Raw genomic sequence first — 25,356 nt, 5'->3', positions numbered from 1 at the left:
CACATGTCTTTCATCGATGTTGCAGGAGGCTCCCAATTGCACAAAAAACTTGAATGAATTCCCTACCCTGGAAAATCTGAAAATGTGGATTCTCATTTGCAGAAAGAAGCGTGCATTGCTAGATGTTATCAATACAAAAAATGAAATCCACAAAAAAATTTCAAAAGGCTATTTGTACTGGAGTCATCTATGACCAATAATGCTGGTTTTAGGGATGGAAAACGTTCGTGCATTCTCAAGCACAGCACATTCTTCTTTCTTTCAAGAAGGGAACATTTAGGAGAGACTGTCTTGAAGCCCAAGTTAATTGGGCTTTTGCTCGTCTAACCTATAGGAAGTTCCTTTGGGGCCTGTGAAATGATTAATAAATGCAGTGAACACAAGCAAATATGTAAGGTGCGGGTTTCAAAAATACAATTATGTAGAATAAGGTTTACGGAGATATGGCTCAGCACCATGGCTCATGCCTGTAATGCCAACATTTTGGGGAACCAAGGTGGGAAGACGGCATGAGCCCGGGGTTCTAGACGAGCCTGGGCAATACAGTGAGGCCCCATCTCTACCAAAAATAAAAACTTTTAAAATCAGCTAGGCAGGATGAGACGTGCCAGTGGTCCCAGCTACTTGGGAGACTGAGGCAGGAGAATTGCTTGAGCCCAGGAGGTCAAGGCTGCAATGAGCTATGATCCTGCCACTGTACTCTAGCCTGGGTGACAAGAGTGAGGCCCTGTCTCCAGAAAAATTTAAAAAAAAATAAGTAAATAAAAAGGTTTATAGAGATACAAGAAGGGGAGTTGTTTGGAATACAATTTTTCCCTTTAGCATTTTCTCTCAGTTTTATAACAGTTTTGATATAGGATGTGCTAAATACCTCAACTTCCATGTTCGACATATTAAAGCAAATGGAAATAAGAACTGCAGCACATTGGTATGTGTCCTCAGTTCACAAAGAACATACACTTTACTGTTCAAAACATACGACATTGACACAACGCGAGCAGCCTGCATTCCTAGCTGAGGTTGCACCAACTCATAAACCCACAGAACTGTAAGGCAATGTAACAAACACACGGTGAAGCCTCCCAAAAGGCCTGTGAGCAGTGTTTGCTAAAATCAGCATGACTTGAGTTACAGGTACCTCTTTTGAAATTTGGTTGGCCTCCCAAGTTATAGAACTGAATACGTTTGCATAGGTTTATAGAACAATAGGTCTAGGAAAAAACCTCAGGCCAAGCTATGTTTTTCCTAATTCTGTCTAGGAATAAATGCATAAATCCTAAAATACTTTTGAGACTTTGTGTCACAATTTCTTATTAGGAGCTTGGACTTCTAACCACCTTCAAAAGATGTCTCAAGTATCATGGCTGATCCAGTAGAGGTCAAAACACAAAACAAACTTAAAGGAAGCAAAAACCTGTCTACAATATCTTAAGATCCAGTGTAGAATTAATACTTTAAAATATATTTAGCAGTTCGAGACCTGACTGGGCAACAGGGTGAAACCCTGTCTCTGCAAAAAATATAAAAATTAGCTGGGCATGATGGTGAGTGTCTGTGGTCCCAGCTGCTGGGGAGGCTGACGTTGGAGAATCAATTGAGCCCCCAGAGGTTGAGGCTGCAGTAAGCTGTGATTGTGCCATTGCACTGCAGCCTAGGCGAGTGAGACCCTGTCTCAAAAAATATACATATAAATTTATAAATTTTATAAATATAAAATTATATATTATATATAAATTACATATAATATATAACTATATAGTATAAATAATATATGTTTTTATAAAGTTGTATAAAGTTTATACAATTTTTATAAGGTTTATACAGCTTTATAGATATTTATACAAATAAAATATATATTATATGTAATAAATCATATATAAAATTTATAAATTATATACAAATATATAGACATATATGTCTAATTATAAATGTATATAAATATATAATTATAAATATATATTTATAATTGTCCATTTATAGATATAATTATAAATATAATATTTATACATAATATATGTATACGTTTAGATCTATTTAAATATAGCAGGGGAAACACTGTGTCATCTTTCGGGAGTTCACGTGGTCTTGTTAAGGTTTCGATCAACACTCTTTGATCAATGGCTTCTGGTTTTCAGCAAATCAAGTGCATGCTTCCTGCTTTTGTGGTAAAGTCCTCAAACATGCGCCCCTGCCTACGTTCATGACTTATGATTTCTTTACCCGGCCCTTCACAACACCCACACTAAGTGGCTTGTCTTTCTATGCGCCGGCCCCATACCTTGCTTCCTTTACCACGTGGATGTCCTCACTATTTGTTCTCTATGCGTTTGTGTGCAAATAAAATCCATTCTCTAATGCTGGGCATGCATGGATCTTCCTCCATGAGATTTCGTGAAGGAAATCTTACATACTTCTGATATTGATTGCATTGATTGATCAATTCACAGTCCCAGAGACATATTCTATAGAGGAGAAGAGTAAAAGACCAATCAACACGGACTTCCAGACTGTCTACCCCAAACATTGCCTTCTTGAAAGAAGGATTTCGTAGAGAAAACTCTCCCGCCAGCTCTCTCTGTGTGTGATTCATATACCTCCTAGCCGGGTACAAGGCATGCCACCTTGTAATGCTCCTTCCTGCCTTATTTCTCCCACATACTGCGGCCCTGCATGCACCTGGCGAATGGGCCAACCCTCAACGCTGCTGAAACGCCAGCCTAAGCCACACATGACGTAACCCATTTTCAGAACGGTCGTTCCAGACACGTGGTGCCCAGATGGGAGCTGCAATTTGAGCTTCCACTTTTAAAATTTGCTTCCACTGCAGAAATTAACATTCAAATAACCAGAGCTTACGGGGAGCCTGTTTATAGTCAATACCATAGGTTAAGATTAGAGATGATCTAATTCCTTAACCATAGACGTATTCTCCAAACGCATGAGCACAGAAAGGAAAATAGTGTGCAGGCAGCTGTTAAATTGCTCCCTGATGACTTCCCCTCTGCCATGTGGACTCTCTTCCTTTCACATGGGCTGACTAGTCTTGTATTAAAAATAAAATCTCCGTTATATTAACAAAATACAAAATATTAATATATTTCAGACTCCAACTGGAATCTACACCACTGGCTCTCCTGGGTCTCCAGTTGTAGATAGCAGATCAGTTTTCAGCTTCCATAATTGCCCAGGCTGCAGTGCAGTGGCACAATCACAGCTCATTGCAGCTTCGACTTCCCAGGCTCAAGTAATCCTCCAGTCTCAGTCTCCCTGAGTAGCTGGGACTACAGTCATGTGCTTGCACACCCAGCTGTGTATTTCCTCTTATAAGGATATAAAATTATGTCATTCATCTTCTTGTTGACTTCTTGTAACCACCATGAAAGCATGACTCTTGTCTGTCTTAACCTCTTCCCCAACTCCAGAACTTGGCACATACTAGCAGCTCTACAATTAGTTGTTGCACAAATGGCAAATGAAGGAATATTGCATTCTCTGCCTAGAAGTCCCTGCCCCCTCTCCCTTCCCCGGAAGAAAACTTCTTACTGGCTAAGATGCTGTTCTAACCTCAGTGCTTCCAAAGGAGCCTCAGCAGGTCAGGGTCTATCACTTCATACATATTTATCCCCAAATTTGAGATATTATTTGGCTCAAGGAATGCACTGCAAATATTTACAGAATGAACCATTGAAGCAAGAAAAGAAATCTGCATGAGCAGATTTTCTGTTTCCGTTGTAAGAGGCTGTGTCAGTCAGCTATTGGCACATAACAAAGAATCCCAAAATGCAGTGGGTTAAAAAAAAATCTATGTTATATACTCACTGTTATATGGGACGAAAATTCAGGCTGTACTCAATGGGTGCTTCTGAGATCTACCAAGCAGAGGCCCAGAATGATGCTGAGAATGCTGCAATGCACATAGCAGCTTCCATGACAAATAATTTTCTGGCCCCAAATGTCAATAGTGCGAATGTTCAACAACAACAAAAACCTACTTCCTCTAAGTCTGAGTTTATTAGGTACATTTCTTTTCTTTTCTTTTCTTTTTTGACTTTATTTTACGTGTGTGTGTGTGTGTGTGTGTGTGTGTGTGTATGTTTTAAATAATGAGATGCTTCACGAATTTACCTGTCATCCTTGTATGGGCCTTGCTAATTTTATCTGTATCAGTCCAATTTTAGTATATGTGCTGCCAAAGCAAGCACATTAGGTACATTTTTATCTTCCAAGTCACTTCAGGCTACAGTTTTGCTCTTCCAACACAACATACCACTGGTTACCATTTTTTTTCTAGCCTTTGGTAGCAATTACCTTACTATTTTCCCAACCTTCATTCACCACTCAGTTTCAAAGCCAATGAAGCATGTTTTAAGCTTTTGTATGACGGCAACCCTCCACCCACTTCAGGTATGAATTTCAGGATCTGTTACCTATTTTTTTGGTATGAAATCAACTACAAGTTTAGTGCCTCAATATCACAAACATTGTATTTGCTCATATGTCTGTGAATCAATAACTTGGACTGAGTTCAGCTGAGCAGTTCTTCTGTTGGTCTTGCCTGGGGTCTTTCTTGCAGCTTCCATTATCTGGCAGCTTGATGAGACTGGATGGTCTAAGGTACATTCATAAACACGTCTGTTGGGCGGTCTCGTCTGTCAGCCTAGAGTACTGAGGCCACCCCATAGGAAGAAGTCAGGGTAGCCTTTTTGAGATGAGTCACCATGAGAAAGATTCAGCTGACAGTCAGCACCAATGGCCAGCCACGTGAATAGGCTCCCAGCTTACACCATCCATTTTCAGTCAAACTGTCAGAGGACTGGGACCACATAAGGGACCTTAAGGGAGACCCACAGAAGAACCATCCAGCTGAGCTCAGCCTGAAATTTGTGACCCAAGAGTGATGCACAAATAAAATGGTGCTTGTCTTCAGCTACTAAGTGTTGGGAGTGTTTGTTACCCAGCAATAGATAATGGATATGGGTCCTTAACTAACAAATAGATTACCTCATGCAAATGTGGAAACTCCCACTCCTATATTTATAATTAATTCCAACGTGGAAAAGAAGCTCACTATTGATTCTGTGGGGCTAAAACTGATGAGAAGGTAGTAGAAAGCCAGTGAGCAAGTGGTGGCTGGTTTGAGCTAAAGTGCCTCCTCAGGGAAGCATACTCTTCCTAAATTGCTGCACTGTGGATCTGAACCAAGGCGAGCTTGGGTTTCTGAGGGGAGTTCCCTTACAGTAGGGGAAGTTACACACAGTGAAATAGACTTACAGTCACTTGTTGCTGAATGATGGGGATACATTCTGAGAAATGCATCACTGGGCAGTGTTGTTGTGCAAACATCCTAGAGTGCACTTACACAAACCTAGATGGTCTAGCCTACTACACACCTAGGCTATATGGTGTAGCCTGTTGATCCTATGCTACAAACCTGTACAGCATGTTCCTATACTGAATACAGTAGGCAATTGTAACACAAATCACTAGGCAACAGGAATTTTTCAGCTCCATTATAATCCTGTGGGACCATCGTTTTATATGCTGTCCATCATTGGCCATACGTTCTGTGGCAGTGCATGACTGTATCTGTTTTAGATAGAATTTCCTTTGTTTGTAACTTTGTTACCAGGAAGGGGGTCCCAATTCAGACCCCAAGAGAGGGTTCTTGGATCTCGTGCAAGAAAGAATTGGAGGTGAGTCCATAAAGTGAAAACAAGTTTATTACAAAAGTAAAGAAATAAAAGAATGGTTACTCCACAGGCAGAGCAGCCCCAAGGGCTACTGGTTGTCCATTTTTACCATTATTTCTTGATTTTATGCTGAACAAGGGGTGGATTATTCACGAGTTTTCGGGAAAGGGTTGGGCAATTCAGGGAACTCAGGGTTCCTCCCCTTTTAGACCATATAGGGCAATATCTTGACATTGTCATGGCCTCTGTTAACTGTTAGGGCGCTCGCGAGAGTGCCTTTCAGCATTTTAATGTATTATAATTAGCATATAGTGAGCAGTGAGGACAACCAGAGGTCACTCTTGTAAACCATCTTAGTTTTGGTGGGTTTTGGCTGGCTTCTTTACCGCATGCTGTATTATCAGCAAGGTCTTTATGACCTGTATCTTGTGCCGACCTCCTATCTCATCCTGTGTCTTAGAATGCCTAACTTCCTGGGAATGCAGCCCAGTAGGTCTCAGCCTCATTTTACCCAGCCCCTATTCAAGATGCAGTTGCTCTGGTTCAAATGTCTCTGACCACTTGAATTTGATACAGTAAAATGCCTTTGCTGCATAATCTATGGTGGTTTCTCAGATATTACAGTCTCATTGGATTTTCAAACAATGAGCACTGACCATGTACATAGTCAAGCACTAACCATGTACATAGTCAAGGCTTTTGTGAAGAATGAAGGCATTACATTATGTGTTTGCATATCACATTTTGACTTTTGCTAGAAAGGGCCAATCTGAACTATAATTGAGATTTTTAAACATTTTTGTTTGGGGGTAATTGATTTTCTTTCATTAATCTTCTAGCTTGCATCCTTCATTCTCTTAGAAGTTAAAAGCATATATAATCTAAGGAAGATTCAGTCTGTCTGTTTTTGATTTATTTTATAATAACTCACTGAGTATTTTTTATATGTACAAGAAGTATTCTGAGACTACTTAACATACTATTTTGATCTTTCTTCTTTGAAAGCATGAAGCTATATATATATAAATATATATATATATTTTTTTCCTAAGGGTAGGAATCTGGAAGAGATTTCAGTGATGATCAAAACAGCAAACTCATGAGTTTTGAATGGTTTCTAAACTTGGAAAAAAGAACTCTCTGAACCTTCTTTCCTTTAGAAGAAAATCAGATTTTGACTCCCTGGCCTTGCACAAATGCTTATTTTTTTCTTCAATTCACCTAAGATTTAATCTTGTATGATGCTTTGCTTTTCCTTCCAATTATATTTAACGTCGTTGAAACATTTCAAAAATATACAAATAATCTAAAGGATCATTTTAGACTTTCTTTCCCCCGGCACAGGGAAATACTTAAAAAATATGGTGTAAATTGGGTGATGATTTTCTAGAAAAATTTCATCGCAATCAGAAGGAAAGAATTGAGCAAATTGAGGGGAACATAGGGAAACGAAAATTAAGTTTACAGTTCTTTCTACATAAGTAAATGTAAAATTAAGTTTACAGTTCTTCCTACATGTCAATAAAAAATTAGCAAATATTAGTAAAATTCCCCCAAAGCTCCCCACCCCCAGTAAATGCATATGTGTGTGTGCAAGAAGCATTATAATGAAACACTTAACTTCTTTTGCCCTGAACTAGAACCAGATGCCTTGGGAGGGGGTTGAGGCAGGCTGGCTGAGGGACTTGTAAGTTATGCTAAAGGGATTTTTAGAAATGAGCTGCTTTTTCCCATCTCCTGTCAGCAGTTTTCTGGAGCTGGAAATAAAGAAAAACCCCTACCCCTGACTTACTGGACCTTAGGAGTTAAAAATCACCACCTTCATTTATCATTTCTTCATTGGCAGTTGTAAAGGGAATTAAGTAGTCTGTTCATTTACTCAAACATTTGTTGGCTGCTACCATTTACCACCATTTCGCCAGGTATGGAGGAAAACCAGAGAGGAAGACCCCTGAGCCTCCAGGTGCTTTCGATGCGTGTGGTGGGGGAGTGGACATGTAAACAACAATCATCATGAACATGGTGTGTGATGGGTGCAGGGGACAGGGAGGGGCCTCAGGGAAGCTGGGCTGGCCAGGGGGCAGGCAGAAAGTGGTGTTGGGATGAAGAGACAGAGGCGGCGAAGAAAGCCGTTCCCAGAAACACCCCCAGGAGTGATTAGATTGGAAGGATGGGTAGGAAGTGAATGAGGCCAGTCAGTGAATGTCCTTGTTTACCATGTCACCCATTTAAAAAAAAAGTGTTTCATTTTAAATATTTGTACATTTTACAAATCTCTCTCTATCAATCTTTCTCTGTGTGTATCAACATACATATAATATATGACAATAGAGATGAGAATAAATAGAAGAGATAGATAAAAATATGTTATAATAGATGACAGAGAGCTTAAATAGATTAGACTGTCAGACAGATAATGATAGATGATACATACATTCAACAGGTAGATTGATGGGTAGATACGTAGACAGATAAATATATAGATAATGATAGATAATAGATTCAGCAGATGAATGGATGGATGGATAGATAGATTCAATGGATGGATGGATGGATAGATATATGATAGATACATAGGTAATGGTAGATGATTAGAGTCAATAGATGGGTGGGTGGGTAGATAGGTATGTGATAGACAGATAAGGATAGATGATAGATTCAGTAGATGGATGGATAGATGATAAATAGCTAGCTAGCTAGATAGATAGGTACATTCAATAGATGAATGAATGGATGGATAAATTGATGAATGGATAGATGGATAATTATAGAAAGATGATGGATAGATGAATAGATAAATAGGTAGATAGATTATTTTGACGCTTTCAAAAATTTCAGCATTTAGCTTACCATTTTTATTTTTCATAAGGTTTATATGAGAATTCATATTTTTCTGGATGGTTTAAACATTTTTTGAAGACTTCAAACAAATATTTGTTGACTTATAATTTTATTTTTCTAGTAACTTTCTGAGGAATGTTTAATTTATCTGTTTTCCCATAGTCATTACAGCACTATTCACAATAGCCAAAATATGGAGTCAACCAAAGTGTCCATCAGTGGATGAATGGGTAGAGAAAATGTGATTTGTATGCACAATGGAATGCTATCAAGTCTTAAAGAAGGAAGTGTTGGCATTTGCAACGACATGGATGAACGTGGAGGACATTATGTTAAGTGGAATAAGCCAGGCACAGAATGACACATACTGCATGATCTCATATGTGGAATCTTTGTATTCTTTAGTTCAAGATTCTCAATGTGGGTGCTGTTGACACTTGAGGCTGGAGGATTCTCTGTGGTGTGGCCATCTTCTGCACTCACAGGGTGTTGAGCAGCATCCCTGGGCTCCACCCACCAGATGCTGGCCACATCCACTCTCCAATCATAATAACCCAGAATGTCTCCAGACATTGCCAATGGCTCCTGATGCTTTGAAAGTCAAAGAGGGTACAGTACCCAGGCCTTAATGTACGTTTCAAAATGACTTTGAAAGAAAGTCAGAAAAAAATTCAGCATCGATGGGGACCAGATGCCCACTTAGGAGCCCTTGGTGAGAGAGAAAGATGTATCTCAGCTGGGCTCAGTGGCTCACTCTTGTAATTCCAGCGTGTTGGGAGGCTGAGGTTGGTGGATCACTTGAGTTCAGGAGTTCTAGACCAGCCTGGGCAACATCACAAAACCTCCTCTCTACAAAAAATACAAAAATTAGTCTGGCGTAGTGGCATGTACCTGTAGTCCCAGCTACTTGGAAGGCTGAGGCAGGAGGATTGCTTGAGCCCAGAAGTTTGAGACCAGCCTGGGTGACTCAGTGAGACCCTATGTCTACAAAAAATAAAAATAATTAGCCAGGAATGGTGGTGGGTGCCTGTAGTACCAGCTACTCAGGAGGTTGAGGTAGGAGGATTGCTTGAGGCTGGGAGGTCGAGGCTGCAGTGAGCCATGATTGCACCACTGCACTCCAGCCTGAGTGAGACCATGTCTTTAAAAAAAAAAAAAGTATGTCCGTCCATGCACAGACCTCGCTGTGTTTATCACATTTATCGGTGCCTTGTCTACATTCTATGGATGGACATCTTCCTTTAGTTCCCTGTCCAATCCAGCTGGATTTCATTCAGCCCTCCTCGGTCAGCACAATAAGCACGGTTTTGTCAGAGGCGTTGAAACCAGAGTGACTCCATCTTGAATAGGAGCTGGGTAAAATAAGGCTGAGACCCACTGGGCTGCATTCCCAGGAGGTTAGGCATTCTTAGTCACAGGATGAAATAGGAGGTCAGTAAAGATACAGGTCATAAAGACCTCGCTGATAAAACAGGTTGCAGTAAAGAAGTCAGTGAAATCCCACCAAAACCAAGACAGTGACAAGAGTGACCTCTGGTCATTGTAACTGCTCATTATACACTCATTATAATGCATTAGCTGCTAAAAGACACTGCCACCAGAGCCACGACAGTTTACAGATGTCATGACAACCTCAGGAAGTTACCCTATATGGTCTAAAAAGGGGAGGAACCCTCAGAATTACCCACCCCTTTCCTGGAAACCTCTTGACTAATTCACCCCTTGTTTAGCATATAATCAATAAATAACCGTAAACATAGGCACCCGTCAGCCCATACTGCTGCTCTGCCTATGAAGCAGCCATTCTTTATTCCTTTACTTTCTTAATAAACTTCCTTTCATTTTACTCTGTGGACTCGCCCTGAATTCTGTCTTGCATGAGATCCAAGAACCCTCTTTTGGGGTCTGGACTGGGACCCCTTTCTGGTAATGCTTTCACTTTACATTCCTGCCATCCCTGGAGGGAGGAGGTCCTGTCTTTGCTGGAAAGCCATGCGGTGCTGGGCTATGGTTATTCGCTGTGGTTTATCTGAACCCAAAAAGAAAAAACAATTTTCCTAGGGCCACTCCTGGCCTGGAAAGATTGACCTTATGTCAGGCTGCCTTAATCCTTCCCTTATTTCCACATTGTAGTCTGAAATTACATCAAGTGTAGAGGGAAGTGAATATCTCAGGACAGAGGCTGGAACTGGGAAAATGGATGTTATCTTCGTAATGTAAAGAAAAATCATGGGATGCTACTACAAAGAACAAAACTTCGCTTGGTGAGCAGACATTTGAGAAAAAATAGACATGCATTGCAGTTTTAGACTAGAACAGTGGTTCTTTTTAAACATTATTTTATTATTTATTATTTTTAGAGATGAGGTCTTGCTCTGTTGCCCACACTAGAGTGCAGTGGTGTGATCATAGCTCACTGCAGCCTTCAAATCCCAGGCTCAAGCAATCCTCCTGCCTCAGCCTCCTGAGTAGCTGGGACTACAGGTGCATGCCACCATGCCCGGCTAATTTTTAAAAATTTTTTGTAAAGATGGGATCTCGCTATGTTGCCCAGGCTGGTCCCCAACTCCTGGCTTCAAGCAATCCTCCTGCCTCTGCCTCCCAAAGTGCTAGGTTTATAAGCATGAGCCACCATGCCTGGCCTAAATTTTTTTGTTTTTAATCATTATGGGTGCATAATAGTTGTACTTATTTACAGGGTATATGTGATATTTTGATACGAGCTTACAATGTGTAATAATCAAATTAGGGTAATTGGGGTATCTATCCTGTAAACCTTTATCATTTCTTTGTGTCAGGAACATTGCAATTCCACTCTCTTAGTTATTTTAAAATATACAACGAATTATTGTTAACTAGAGTCTCCCTGTTGTAGTACCAAATACTATACCTTCTTGCTTCCATCCAACTGTATTTCTGCGTTCATTAACTATCCCCACTCTATCACCTCCTCCTCGATACTCTTCCCAGCCTCTGGTAACCACCATTCTACTTTATCTCCATGAGTGCAAGTTTTTAACGTTTTTACCTCCCATGTTTGAGTGAGAACTTGTGAAACTTTACGTCAAGAGTTCTTTGATTTTTTTAAAATTTGAATAGCTTTAGGGGCACACGTGGTTTTTGGTTACTTGGATGAGTGAAGTCTAGGACGTTAGTGTGCCCATCACCCGGGTGTTGTACGTGGTACCTAATAGGTAGTCCTTCATCCCTCGCCGCACTCACACCTTCCCACTTCGGAGTCTCCAATGTCCATTACACTACTGTGTATGCCTTTGCATACCCACAACTTAGCTCCCACTTCTTTTTTGAAGCAGGGTCTCACTCTGTCACCCAGGATGGATTGCAGTGGCATGATCATGGCTCACTGCACCTTCAACTTCCTAGGCTCAAGCAATTCCCCCCCCCGCCCAGCCTTCTGAGTAGCTGGGACCACAGGTGCGCACCACGACTCCCAGCTAATATTTTCTATTTCCTGTAGAGACGGGGTCTTACTACATTGCCCAGGCTGTTCTTGAACTCCTGGTTTCAAGTGATCCTCCTGCCTCGGCCTCCCAAAGTGCTGGCATTACAGGCATGAGCCACTGTGCCCTACCAGCTCCCACTTTTGTAAGTGAGAACGTGTGGTATTTGGTTTTCTATTCCTTAGTGACTTCACTTAGAATATGGCTTCCAGTTTCATCCAAGTTGTGGCACAATACATTATTGCTTTTTTTTTTTTTTTTTTTTTACATCAGGAGCTTTTAACGTGGGTCGAGTTTGTCCCCCAGGTAACGTGTCTGGAGATATTTTGGTTGTCACAGCTGGGAATGGGTGCTATTGGCATTTGGTGGGTGGAGCCCAGGGATGCTGCTCAACACCCTACAGTGCACAGGACACCCGACCACAGAGAGTCGTTCAGCCCCGAGTTACCCAAGGTGCACAGGTTAAGAAACCCTTCACTAGGCCAGGCACGGTGGCTCATGCCTGTAATCCCAGCACTTTGGGAGGCCAAAGCAGGAGAATCATTTGAGGTCAGGAGTTCAAGATCAGCCTGACCAACATGGAGAAACCCCGTCTCTTTTTCTTTCACTCTTGGCTGGCCACCCATTTAAAATGCAGCACTTGAAGAAATAAATATGCATTTCTGGCCCCTGTTTTGGAAAGGTTCATTTTCGTAGAAACTTGGTTAATTTTATTCAAAGTAAAACAATGAAATCAACGAGATAAGAGAGTTTAAAAGATGCTTGTTTCCGCATTGCTATTTTACAAAAACATATTGAATTATAATATGATCGCAATTCCAGACACCTGCCTTGAAATCGTTACAGAAATTTCTCGTTGTGTGTTTTTTTTTTTTTTTTTTTTTTTTTTTTTGCTTCTCTCTATATGTCCTAATAAACCATTTGTCCATCAGATAATCACAGGCGGGGAGATACATGTATTTTTCTGTTTCCCTAACTTCAAACGCTGCCTGAAAATGATGACTGTTTGGCAAGCCTAAGTTCCAACATTCCATTTCCCGGCATTATGTAATACAAAATCAGGTTTCATAGGGTTTTCTTAGATCTGTTTCCCCCTGTTTCATAAGATTTCAAGAGTCCTATAATTTATTATGTGGCTGGTGGAAGAAAACTATGCATAGAGTAGATGGGTGTGTGTAACCTAAACATTTAGGGCTGTCTTGACAACGACTCAAACCTACAGAGATGCTTTGGGGAAGTAGGCGGAATGACCTATTATCGGGAATTTTTTAAGATGAGAGCCTCCCAGTTTCTTTTAATTGCATTGAGTGGGTGAATACATCAGGAAAGGAAAGAAAGGAAAAAAACACGAAAAAGAGCCCAGATTGAAAGCAGTGCTGTTTTTGCCATCCTCATTAAATCAAAGCATGTGGTGACAACAGATCGTCTGAGGTCAGTGGGCACCCAACCAGGAGGCTGATATGTTTTCCTGATAAAATACAACTACAAGATAATGGCTTCCAGCTCCATTCATGTCCCTGCAAAGGACATGATCTCGTTCATTTTTATGGCTGCATAGTATTCCATGGTGTCTATGGACCACATATTCTTTATCCAGTCTATTATTGATGGGCATTTGGGTTGATTCTGTGTCTTTGTTATTGTGAATAGTACTGCAATGAACATACATGTGCATGTATCTTTATAATAGAATGATTTATATTCCTTTGGCTATATATATATATATTTTTTTTTTGATACGGAGTTTCACTCTTGTTGCTCAGGCTGGAGTGCAATGGTGCAATCTCGGCTCACTGCAACCTCCGCCTCCCAGGTTCAAGTGATTCTCTTGCCTCAGCCTCCCGAGTAGCTGGGATTACAGACACCCACCACTATGCCCAGCTAATTTTTGTATTTTTAGTAGAGATGGGGGCTGGTCTCGAACTCCTGACCTCAGGTGATCGGCCCGCCTCGGCCTCCCAAAGTGTTGGGATTAGAGGCGTGAGTCACTGCGCCGGGCCTCCTTTGGGTAGATATTACTGGGATTATATATTATCCCAGTAATTATTGGGATTGCTGGGTCAAATGGTATTTCTGGTTCTAGATCCTTGAGGAATCACCTCTGTCTTCCACAGTGGTTGAGCTAATTTACATTCTCACCAGCAGTGTAAAAGCGTTCCTATTTCCCCACAGCCTCGCCAGCATCTGTTGTTTCTTGACCTTAGGGAGGGGAACAACATACACTGGGGCCTTTGGGGGTGGATGGGGGGAGGGGGAGCATCAGGAAAAATAGCTAATGCATGCTGGGCTGACAGGTGCAGCAAACCACCATGGCACACGCTTACCTATGAAACAAACCTGCACATCCTGCACATATACCCCAGAACTGAAAATAAAAATTAAAAAACAATGTGAGACATTTTCAGGAGATGAATGGTGAAGAAACTTTATGGATAGTGACAAGAAAGTTTCAGGGCTAAGTACCAAACACACATGAATTATACCCTGGACTTTGTTTCTGTATTTGTATTTGACCACTGTCATGGATGGTATATGCTGGCATGCTTGGAATTTAGTCTTTGAATAAATATTTTTATTACTGCTAAGAAAACACAACTAGAGCTTCCTTTCCAATGAAACTATTTTTTTTAAAAGAAATGAAGTTTTGTTATATGCTTCTATGTGGATGAGCCTTGAAGGTGCTAGGTTCAGTGAAAGAAGCCAGACACAAAAGGCCACACAGTGTAGGATTCCACTTACAGGAATTTTTCAGAGGAGGCAAGCCCATAGAGCCAGTAGCAGATTGGTGTCTTCCAGGGGCTGGGGAGGGGAGAAGGAGTAGTGGCTGCTTGGTGGGTCCAAGGTTTCTTTTAGGGTTATAAAAGTGTCTTGGAACCAGAGAGCAGTGGTGGTTGCATAACCTGTGAAGGCATTAAATGCCACCGGGAGTTCACTTTAAAATCATCATTTTTAAGTTAGGGGCATTTCAATTTGATTGAAAAACAAACAAATCTGGCTGAGCACGATGGCTCACGCCTGTAATCCCAGCACTTTGGGAGGCTGAGGTGGGTGGACCACTTGAGGTCAGGAGTTCGAGACCAGCCTGGCCAACATGGTGAGACCCCATCTCTACTAAAAATACAAAAATTAGCCGGGCGTGGTGGCAGGCACCTGCAGTCCCAGCTACTCAGGAGGCTGAGGCAAGAGAATCGCTTGAACCCTGGAGCGGTGGTTGCAGTGAGACAAGATGGTACCACTGCACTCCAGTCTGGGTGACAGACAGAGATTCTGTCTCAAAAAAAATTAAATAAATAAATAAATAAATAAAATAAAACCAAAAACAAATATGCCAGCCCAGTTCTTCTTCAATCCAGATTTTGCAAGACAGTAAATGAGACAGCATTTGGAACCTGGCGAACTTCCCCAGTGAACCGATAGCAGCTTAGAAAGAGTTAAATGTGCAAGGAAGATACTCAATCTCCAAGTCAGGGTTACTCATACAGAAAAGGGAGACTGAGGCCAGAGTCCCAGGAAATATCCAGCTTCACACCATGCCTTAAAATGCAAAGAACTGGTGGGCTGCGGTGGCTCATGCCTGTAATTCCAGCACGCTGGGAGGCCAGGGTGGGTGGATCACTTGAGGTAAGGAGCTTGAGACCAGCCTGGCCAGCGTGGTGAAACCCTGTGTCTACTAAAAATACAAAAATATTAACCAGGCATGGTGGCGGGTGCCTGTAATCTCAGCTACTCAGGATGCTGAAGCAAGAGAATCTCTTGAACACGGGAGGGGAAGGTTGCAGTGAGCGGAGATCGCACCACTGCACTCCAGCCTAGGCGACAGTGAGACCCTGTCCCACCCACACCCCGCCCCCCTCCAAAAAAAGCAGAGAATTCAGGCCCAGAAGGACTTTAGATGTTCGGGGAGGGGGACATGATGGGAAATGGGATTCAGAAGAAGGAATAAGAGGAACATGCCATAAAAGCCTGGATTCTTGGAAAAAGCCAAGGAAAAAAGAACCTCTAGGTGACTCAGAATCACTGTGTATTAGTAGGTTGGTTTAAACGTAATTGCGGCTTGTGCCATTGAAAATAATAGCAAAAACAAAGAGAAACCAATAGGGTGAGTGTGTATCTATACCTATATCATCTATATCTATATTTATATCTATATGTCTACATCTATATATCAATAATAAAATAAAAATATTAATTTAAAAAATTACACTTAATTTAAAGAATTGCACTGTTTAAAACCAGTGATAAAACCAACAACATTGTAAGATATTTATCCAACTTGTCTGAGTTTTGTCATTCTACACGAGGGTCTCTCAATCTTGGTACCATTGACACTTGGGCCAAATTATTCTTTGCACAAATATCAATCTGTAGATATCGATATCAGTAGATACACAGACATTAATTTTAAGGAATTGGCTCACGTGATTGGGGAGATTGGAGAGTCCAAAAGCTGATGGAGTGGGCCAGCAGGCAGGGAACTCAGGGAAAGGTTACAGTTTGAGTCCAAAGGCTGTTGGGTGGCAAAATGCCTTTTGGCTTGGGGGAAGTCAATCTTTGTTCTAGTCAGGTCTTCAACGGATTAGACTAGGCCTACCCACATCATGGAGGAGGAACTGCATTACTCCACAGATAGAAATGTTCATCTCATCCAAAAACACCCACACAGTAACATCCAGGGTAACATTTGACCACACGTCTGGGCACTGTGGATAAAATTCACCGTCACACCAACCAAGTGGATGCATGAATGAAATTCACCATCACACCAGCCCGGTGGATACATGAAATTCATCATCATGCCAGTCAAGTGGACACATAAAATTCACCATCACACTAGCCAAGTGGACATATGAAATTCACCATCGCACACTATGATAAACTGAATCACAGATGGTAAAGAAATGAAGTCACGGGTCTATGTCAGTGGCTATCAGTTGGGGTGATTCTGAACTCCATACCCAAACCCCAGGGGGCATTCAGCAATGTCTGCTGGTACTTTTGGTTAATACACCTGGGGAGAGTACTACTGGCATGTGGTGAGTAGAGGCTAGGGATGCTGCTTAACACCCTACAGTGCACAGGCTGCTTCCCATAATAAACAATTACTTGGCTCAAATATCAATAGTGCCAAGATTGGGAAACCCTGATATGCAATAATGACAAAATTTATAACAGGTAACTTTATGACTAGTTAGACATTTAGAATGTTGTTGATTTTATGACTGGTTTAATCATAGTGTATTTTTTGAAAAGTAAGCATATATGTTTTATTTTATGAATATTATATATTTGCGATTGTATTTTGATACTTTTGCATGTTATTAAGTGACATCTCTTCCTAACTGTGTCTATGTATATATCGATCTCTCATCTATCCCATTCAGGAGGCTCCACCCTCATGACCTCATCACCTCCCAAGGGCCTCACCCCCTGACACCATCATCTTGGGGGTGAGGATTTCAGCATAGGAATTGTGGGAGACACAAGCATTCAATTCATTGCACATGGTTGTACAGTTTTGTAAAACCCCCAAAGTAAGATACATTCAAATTCATTTTCTGAAAGATGACTTCTGAAATTTTGTAAGCTTCAGCTCCCACAAAACCTGCGTCTAATCCTAAATGCAAGGAGTGTATTCCTGGTTTTGATGGTGGTAGTTATGGCCACGTTTTTTTCTGACTTTCCAGTCAAGGAGACCCTGCGATGATCTGAGAAGCGAATGCACAGGATTCAGTGAGGAGTGAACTTGTTCATCTGTAGAATGTGGATGGCCTTTCTTTCCTTCTGGGAGCCAGCTCCCCTGTGGAGGAGAAATTCACCAAGTATCTTTTTTATTTTTAAATTTAATTTTATCTTCCTAATTTTATTTTTTTAGAGACAGGGTCTCATTCTGTCACCCAAGCTGGAGTGCATTTTTTATTATTCATTTTATTTTCCTAAGTTTATTTTTTTTAGAGACGGGGTCTCACTCTGTCACCCAAGCTGGAGCGCATTGGTGCAATCATAGCTCACTGCAGCCTCCACCTCCTGAGTTCAAGCGATCCTCTTACCTAAGCCCCCTGCGTAGCTGGGACTACAGGTGGATACCACCAGGCTTGGCTAATTTTTAAAATATTTTTAGAGATAGGGTCTTGCTCTGTTGCCCATGCTTGTCTTGAACTCCTGGGTTCAAGTCATCCTCCTACCTCAACTTCCCAAAGGGCTGGGATTAAAGTTGTGAGCCACTGCTCCAGCCACGCCAAGTATACTTGTTCACCATTCTCCAATGCCCTTCATATCTGTATACATTTTATTTTGTTGGATCAACAGAAAGGATTTGGTTGAAATTCTTTGACTATACTCTGTGCAAGTATTGCAAATTTCAGTGACTATTAAAAATACAGTGTCAGTTGCAGGCTAATTGTGATTTAGATTCAGAATTATGACAGATACAAAGTAGGAAGTTCATGACAGCATTCCTCTATTTGCAATTTTAAGCAAATTCTCCTTATTCTTATTTTTTGAAGGTCTAATATCTATTGGGATTTAAATTTGCAATGTGAGATAATGATGCCCTGTTTCCTAAAATACTATAAAAATAAGTTTTAGCCATATTTTCCATATTAAAAATTAAATTGCTGCCTAGCGAAGACCTCTGGAGCCAGGCTGGAGAATAACTGTGCTTATTGGCTGTCTGTTACAGTTTGCCCAGGACTTTTGTGGTTTTAAAGCTGAAGGTCCCACATCCTGGGGAAACCCTTAGCCCCAGGCAATTCTAGAAGTTTCCTCGCTGTCATAGGGACCTATGTGTTATCCCATTCAGAGAGTCCTTGACTCAGACTTTGGTTGTCTAATTGATGCAGGGCAGGTGAGCCCCCAAACTGGGGGCTTAGCTTGGGAGGGTTCTTGGCTTCACCCAGGAAAAAATTTCAGGGTGAGCCCGTGGTGTTAGCAGCTTGCAGAGCAGTGGCGTGATCTCGGCTCACTGCAACCTCCACCTCCAGGGTTCAAGTGATTCTCCTGCCTCAGCCTCCTGGTAGCTGGGACTACAGGTGCACATGACCACACCTGGCTAATTTTTGTATTTTTAGTAGAGATGAGATTTCACCATGTTGACCAGGCTGGTCTCGAACTCCTGACCTCAAGTGATCCACCCACCTCAGCCTCCCAAAGTCCTGGGATTACAGGCGTGAGCCATCCCCACTTTCACTGAAGTGGCAGTGCACAGCAGCAGCAGCAGAGGTCCTGCTCCTGGCAGAGCAGGGCTACCCAATAGGCAGTGCGTCCAGAGCAGCAGCTCAGAGGCAGTGCTGGAGTCATATGTGTACGCACTTCTAATGGCATGCAAATTAAGGGGCAGATTATGCAGAGATTTCGAGAAAAAGAACCACAGAAAGGGGCGCTAACTTCCAGGCGTTGCTATGGTAACAGTAAACTGACATGGCACTGGTGGGCATGTCTTATGGAGAGGAGCTATTGCTATTGCCACTTCCCTATTTCAGCTAGTCTTCAGTGTGGTCCAAAGTCTAAGTCCCTGCCTCCGGAGTCAAGTTGGGTCTCCTACTTCATAATGAATGGCCTCTTAGGTGATGAAGATAAATCGATTGGTCTCTTTTTGTTTCACATGAATCCACCACACACTGACTGGGGAGTTTGGGGTGAAGATTTAGACGACCCAACAGAGAAGTCCTCTCAAAAGCCCATGGGGCCACTCTTCTGAAGCTCCACTTCACCTGCTTCCTCATACCCCAGTCCTGTCTGATACTCAGCTTTTCTTTCTCTCGTGAATAGAGACACACGTTTTTCTCCCTTGACACCATGCAGGTTGGGATTCTGATAAGGATTAGAATGCTACAGATCAATCCTCTAGTACAGTCCTTCTCAAAGTGTGGGCATTTAAGGCTGGATGGATGATCCTCTGGGGTGGGGTGTCCTGTGCACCGCAGGGTGTTGAGCAGTGTCCCTGGGCTCCACCCACCAGATGCCCGGAGCACCAACCACCCCGGTTGTGACACCCAAAGCTGTCTCCAGACATTGTCGAGTGTCCCTGGGGACATAGTTGCCTGTGTGGAGCACCGCAGGGTCAGATGAACACAGCAAGGACCACTGACAATGTGAGCATCTATGTCACCCTCTGCTGTCACTCGCCGGAACCAGAAGGGACGATTTGCAGCCGGTACAGCTTTTCCCCATGCCGAGCTTCCTGCAGAGGCTCCTTCCCAACGCATTGGAAAGTCCCTGGCTCTCGGAGTGAGTCTCAGATCCTCCTGGCTTCATGGGTCCAGCAATTAAGTATTGCCACATACCTTTTCTTTCAGCTCTAAAAATTGTTTGTGGACCTGGGAATTAAAAAGAAAAGAAAAGTGGCGCCAAGCAGAAGAAGCCAGGAAAACCCTGCTCCATTGTTTTGCAGACGGAGACCCTGGAGAGAGAGAGAGAGAGAGAGAAAGCAAGCAATCCCAACGTTATGAGAATCGGCTGCACGACCATCCCATGCCTTTCAGGAAAACCGACACAAACGCCCCAGTGGAGACATTTTTAACCACTGTAAAATTTTCTAGAAATCTCAGGCATGACTGGTTCTCTTGTGGCTGGTGAATCATATTATACGTGGTGCTGGTGCATCTTGCAAAACGCTTAAAAGATAAGTGGACCACATAGATTTGAACATTGCGAATTGGAACATTTAAAAAAATTCCGTGGTTGCTTAATTCTTGGAAACAGAAACAATTTACTTTATAGTCATTTGAACTGTAAACCTAGCTAGTCGTTTGTATACAGAATGTTTGCGGGTATTGCTGACTATGGCTTTGTGGATTATGAAACAGCTATAATAAATCAACAAGAAACCTTGGCAGATTTAGTTGTCTTCCTCCTTTATGCAGAGCTTTAAAAAATGTTTTATGTAATAGGTGCGTGAGATCTTTTCTGTTTAAACAGTCTGCACAAGAGGGCAGTGTATACCACGTAACAAGGTTTTCCCTGGGGACGTGGAAGTTTATTTGTGGTGGCAGAGAGGGAGGTTCAGTAGATTTTTCTTACTCCGCTATAGAAATAACTTCCCATAGAGAATTATGACTCTTATGTATCTATCATTATTGATATTTATTATGTATTTTATAGAATAAACATAATTCACCTCCACTTTTAGAAGATACGAGCTCTTTTCTTTCACTAACTCAGGAATCCGATAGTGAGACACGACTTTCCCTATGCCACATTTACTGTTTGGCTCAGATGAAAATATCAATTAGCCTTTAAAAAAGAAAAGAAAATGTCACATGAATAAATATTCATGACAAGATGTCCATGCGAAGGGCTGATCATCAAAATACCTAGCACAGTTCATGAGGCTTTTTCCTCTAAAAAAGCATGAAATTCAGATTTTGAGGTACATTTGGCTTCCACCAATGTTGTTTTTGAGTGTTGACAAGCAAAAGTTAGATTTTTAGAGAAGGCTGGTGTTGTTGGTAGCAAAAGTAAAATCATAATGAAATTTTAAAAGATTTATTTCTTCAAGGCTTAGGTTCTTTATTCATTTATTTATTTTTGAGACAGGGTCTCACTTTGTTGCCAGGCTGGAGTGCAGTGGTACGAGCTCGGCTCACTGCAACCTCCGCCTCCCAGGTTCAAGTGATTCTCCTGCCCAATCTCCCCAGTAGCTGGGATTATAGGCACCCACCACCACACCCAGCTAATTTTTGTATTTTTAGTAGAGACAGGGTTTCACCATGTTGCCCAGGCTGGTCTCAAACTCCTGACCTCAAGTGATCCGCCTGCCTCGGCCTCCCAATGTGCTGGGATTACAGGTGTGAGCCACCACTCCTGGCCCCAAGGCTTAGGTTTAGTAAGCAAACAACAACTAAAAAAAACAAGATAAAAAATGACATGGAAAGATAAGTTTATTTAGACAAGTCATTTAAAGCAAATCTGGGTTTAGAAGGAAATTTAGATGGCAAGTTTCTTGAGGGCAAAAAAACGCTTCTTTTCATAGTTCTTTTTTATTTTTTATTTTATTTTTTATGAAAAAAATTAGAGATAGGGTCTTGCTATGTTGCCCAGGATGGTCTCAAACTGTTGGGCTCAAGCAGTCCTCCTGCCTTGGCCTCCCAAAGTGCTAAGACTACAGGTGTGAGCCACCACACCCAGCCTATGGTTCTTATATTTTATAAAGTATGTAACGTTTTCCTCATTTTTTGCCTCTTTTCCTTTCTCCCTTCCTGTATCTTTTCTTCCTCAACATCTTTCACAATGAAAACATATTTTAAGGGCTGCATTGCCTGATGTATGAATTTCTAAACAGGGCACTTTGAACAAAGAGGATTATCTGTGGCATCAAAATTCAAGTCATCACTAGAACTTGTGATGTTCTAGTCCCATCCCATAAAGTGAAATCCTGCATTTCCAATCTAAAGCTTTCCAGTGCTTTTAGGTTGTGAAATTAAACAACTTGGGTACTTTTTAGATAGAAGCAAAATACAAATGAAAGTAGGGGACTAAGGATTTCTCATATTTTTTGGTTTAAAAAATAATCTCCAGCCTGAGCAACATAGTGAGACCCATCTCTAACCTTTTTTTTTTTTTAATTAGCTGGGCATGGTGGCATGCGCCTGTGGTCCCAGCTACTTGGGAGGCTGAGGTAGGAGGATTGCTTGAGCCCAGGAGTTTGAGGCTGCAGTGAAGCTGTGATTGTGCAACAGAGTGAAACTCTCTCAAAAACAAACAACAACAACAACAACAAAATTTCAGCGACAATGATGGCCTTAGAGGCTGGGTACCTTAGAAATGATACATCTTCATGTGCATAGAAAGATCCCTTCCTTCCTTCCTTCCTTCCTTCCCTCCTTCCCTCCCTCCCTCCCTGCCTCCCTCTTTTCCTTCCTTCCTTCCTTCCTTCTTTCCTTCCCTCCCTCCTTCTTTCCTTCCTTCTACCTTTTGCTTTCCTTTTGGGGTCACACACTTACAGCTAGTTTAATTTTGGAGGGTCTCAAGTTTGATCAGAAAAAGGCATGTTTATCCTTTAAAGAAGGCAACAAGAGTTTCTCTCTCTGTCTCACTTTACACCTCCACAATTTCACCAAGACAGAGATTTTTATTGGGTGAGCACATATACTTAAAAGAATTGCTTGAGACAAAAATGAAGAACTTCACGGAGAGTTGAGGGTCTTGGAATGAGCAGAGTGACTCTTGGTGAAATCCATCTTTCCCATCTTCCAAAAAAAACCAAAAAACAATTCACTCTGAGATCTGATAATACCTGTGAATTGATCATCTACAGTAATCAAAGCATTCAGGCCATGAGAGCTAGTGTCTATGTTAGGGGTTCTGCATTGTAAACTGCAGTACACATTGAGAAAATATCATTGTCTCTAAACATTTGTTTCTCCGGGCTGATGAAAGAGTAAAGATGTCTGAAGAATAAAAAGGATGACTGTGTGGAAACATGCCCTGCCAACTTGATAAATTCACCAATGATCACAATTGAGTGTCTTATGTAATGAAGGTTGGCTCATTAAAGAATACCAATGTGCCCTCCGGGCATGCTTTGGATTGGCATCCACTTCTGTAAGCTAGGTTGTTTGAGAACAGATGAGTTAACTCTGCAACCAGAAGATTTAATGTGCGATTTTGCTCAGGGCTATTTCGCTGAGACACAGAAGATGGCAACAAGATCTATGCCATCTTTGGCCATGAGGGCAGCAAGTGAATGTGTCTCAGCAAATCTTTTAGAAGAATGCAGAACCATCTGACCAGGTTTCTGGAAACGTTCAGCCCCTTGTCCTGCCTGTAGAATCCCGTGCCTTGCAAGGCTGTTAGCAAGGAAGCACTCCCTCTCCTTGAGCTAAGGATGGCTCTTAGCGAAGGAAGGAAGGAAGGGAGAGAGGGAGGGAGGGAGGAATCTTTCTATGCGCATGAAAATATATCCTTTCTAAGGTACCTAGCCTCTAAGGCCATCAGTGTCACTGCTTTTCGAAAACAAATAACGTCACTGTCCAACTTATAAAACTCTTCTTCAATATAAATCTGAGAACCTTCTGGAACATGTTGAGTGGAAAAGCCAAACAATGCAAATAAACTGACCACAAGCTCTTGCTTAAAATTGTAGTCCTCCTTTAAATGTCAACATTGCTGATCTTCCTTCTGGCTGCTGTGCTAGTTTTTTCAATTAGCAAACATGCTACTTATTATTTTTACTACTGTTGTTTTTCAGGAGAGAAGAGTTGAGGAAGAAATGTTGGTTTTTTTCAGATAAGGTACACAAAAGCTTATTTTGCTAAAATTTAAAAGTGCATATTGAATACATATAATTATATGTATATTTAAGTTTGATATAAAAACATGAAAATGGTTATTTTAATTTTTTTATTTTTAATTTTTTCAGACAGAGTCTCACTCTGTCACCCAGGCTGGAGCGCAGTGGCATGATGATAGCTCACTGCAGCCTCGAACTCTGGGGCTCAAGCAGTCCTCCCACCTCAGCCTCCTAAGTAGCTGGGACTGCAGGTGTATGTCACCATGCCCAGCTAATTTTTAAATGTCTTTGTAGATACATGGTCTTGCTGTGTTGCCCAGGCTGATCTTGAGCTTTTGGCCTCGAACAATCCTCTCACCTTGACCTCTCAAAATGCTGGGATTATAGGCATGAACCATGGTGTCTCCTTTTTTTTTAAATTGTTTTTTCCTTTTTTCTTTTTAGACAGGGTCTTGCTCTGTCACCCAGGCTGGAGTGCAGTGGCTCGATCTCAGCTCACTGCAACCTCTGCCTTCCGGGCCCAAGTGATCCTCCCACCTCAGCTTTCCAAGTATCTAGGACCACAGGTATGTGCCACCATGCCTGGCTAATTTTTTGTAGTTTTGGTAGAGATGGGGTTTCGCCATGTTGCCCAGGCTGGTCTCGAACTCCTGACCTCAAGTGATCCACCTGCCTCGGCCTCCCAAAGTGCTGGGATTACAGGCCTGAGCCACCGTGCCTGGCCATGTGTCTCTTTTATAAGGGTGCTAATCCCATTTGTGAGTCTCCACCCTCATGACCTCATCACCTCCCAAAGGCCCCACCTTCCACCATCATCACCTTGAAGGTTAGGGCTTAACACATGAATTTTGGGAGGACACAGACATTCAAACCACAACACTAGAGTTGCCATAAGAAAGTGCCACCAACAAAGTGTCTGCAGAATCACAGACTTCTGTGGTCCCAAATAACATGGGAAAGGGTCTTCTGCTCCCTGTGGGACCTTCTCTTGCCATCCTCATCCTGGTGCACAGACAGTCCTATGGCCAGCCTCTGCTCATTCTCTCCTTTGTCTGTTTCCATGGGATCCTCCTGGGACAGTGACCAAAACTGAAGCTTCAGTTGACCACAGACTTCCTGTATCTCATTTACATCC

At 41.9% G+C, this 25,356-nt stretch overlaps 1 protein-coding gene and 1 non-coding gene across 5 annotated transcripts in view; one reads left to right on the top strand and one right to left on the bottom strand.

The window, feature by feature from the left end:
• The window catches only part of LOC112131563 (cAMP-dependent protein kinase catalytic subunit PRKX-like), a 324,246-nt gene that overhangs the window by 281,795 nt on the left and 17,095 nt on the right, over positions 1–25,356 (top strand). The gene's annotated exons all lie outside the window — the stretch shown is intronic.
• LOC112131484 (U6 spliceosomal RNA) lies at positions 4,098–4,202 on the bottom strand. Its single transcript, XR_002913545.1, has one exon. It is a non-coding gene; the product is annotated as a U6 spliceosomal RNA (small nuclear RNA).

Source organism: Pongo abelii, chromosome X (assembly GCF_028885655.2).
Source record: "Pongo abelii isolate AG06213 chromosome X, NHGRI_mPonAbe1-v2.0_pri, whole genome shotgun sequence".
NCBI classification, from domain to species: Eukaryota; Metazoa; Chordata; class Mammalia; order Primates; family Hominidae; genus Pongo; species Pongo abelii.
Note: the sequence above shows the minus strand (reverse complement) of the source record. Positions and strands in the feature narration are given on the sequence as shown.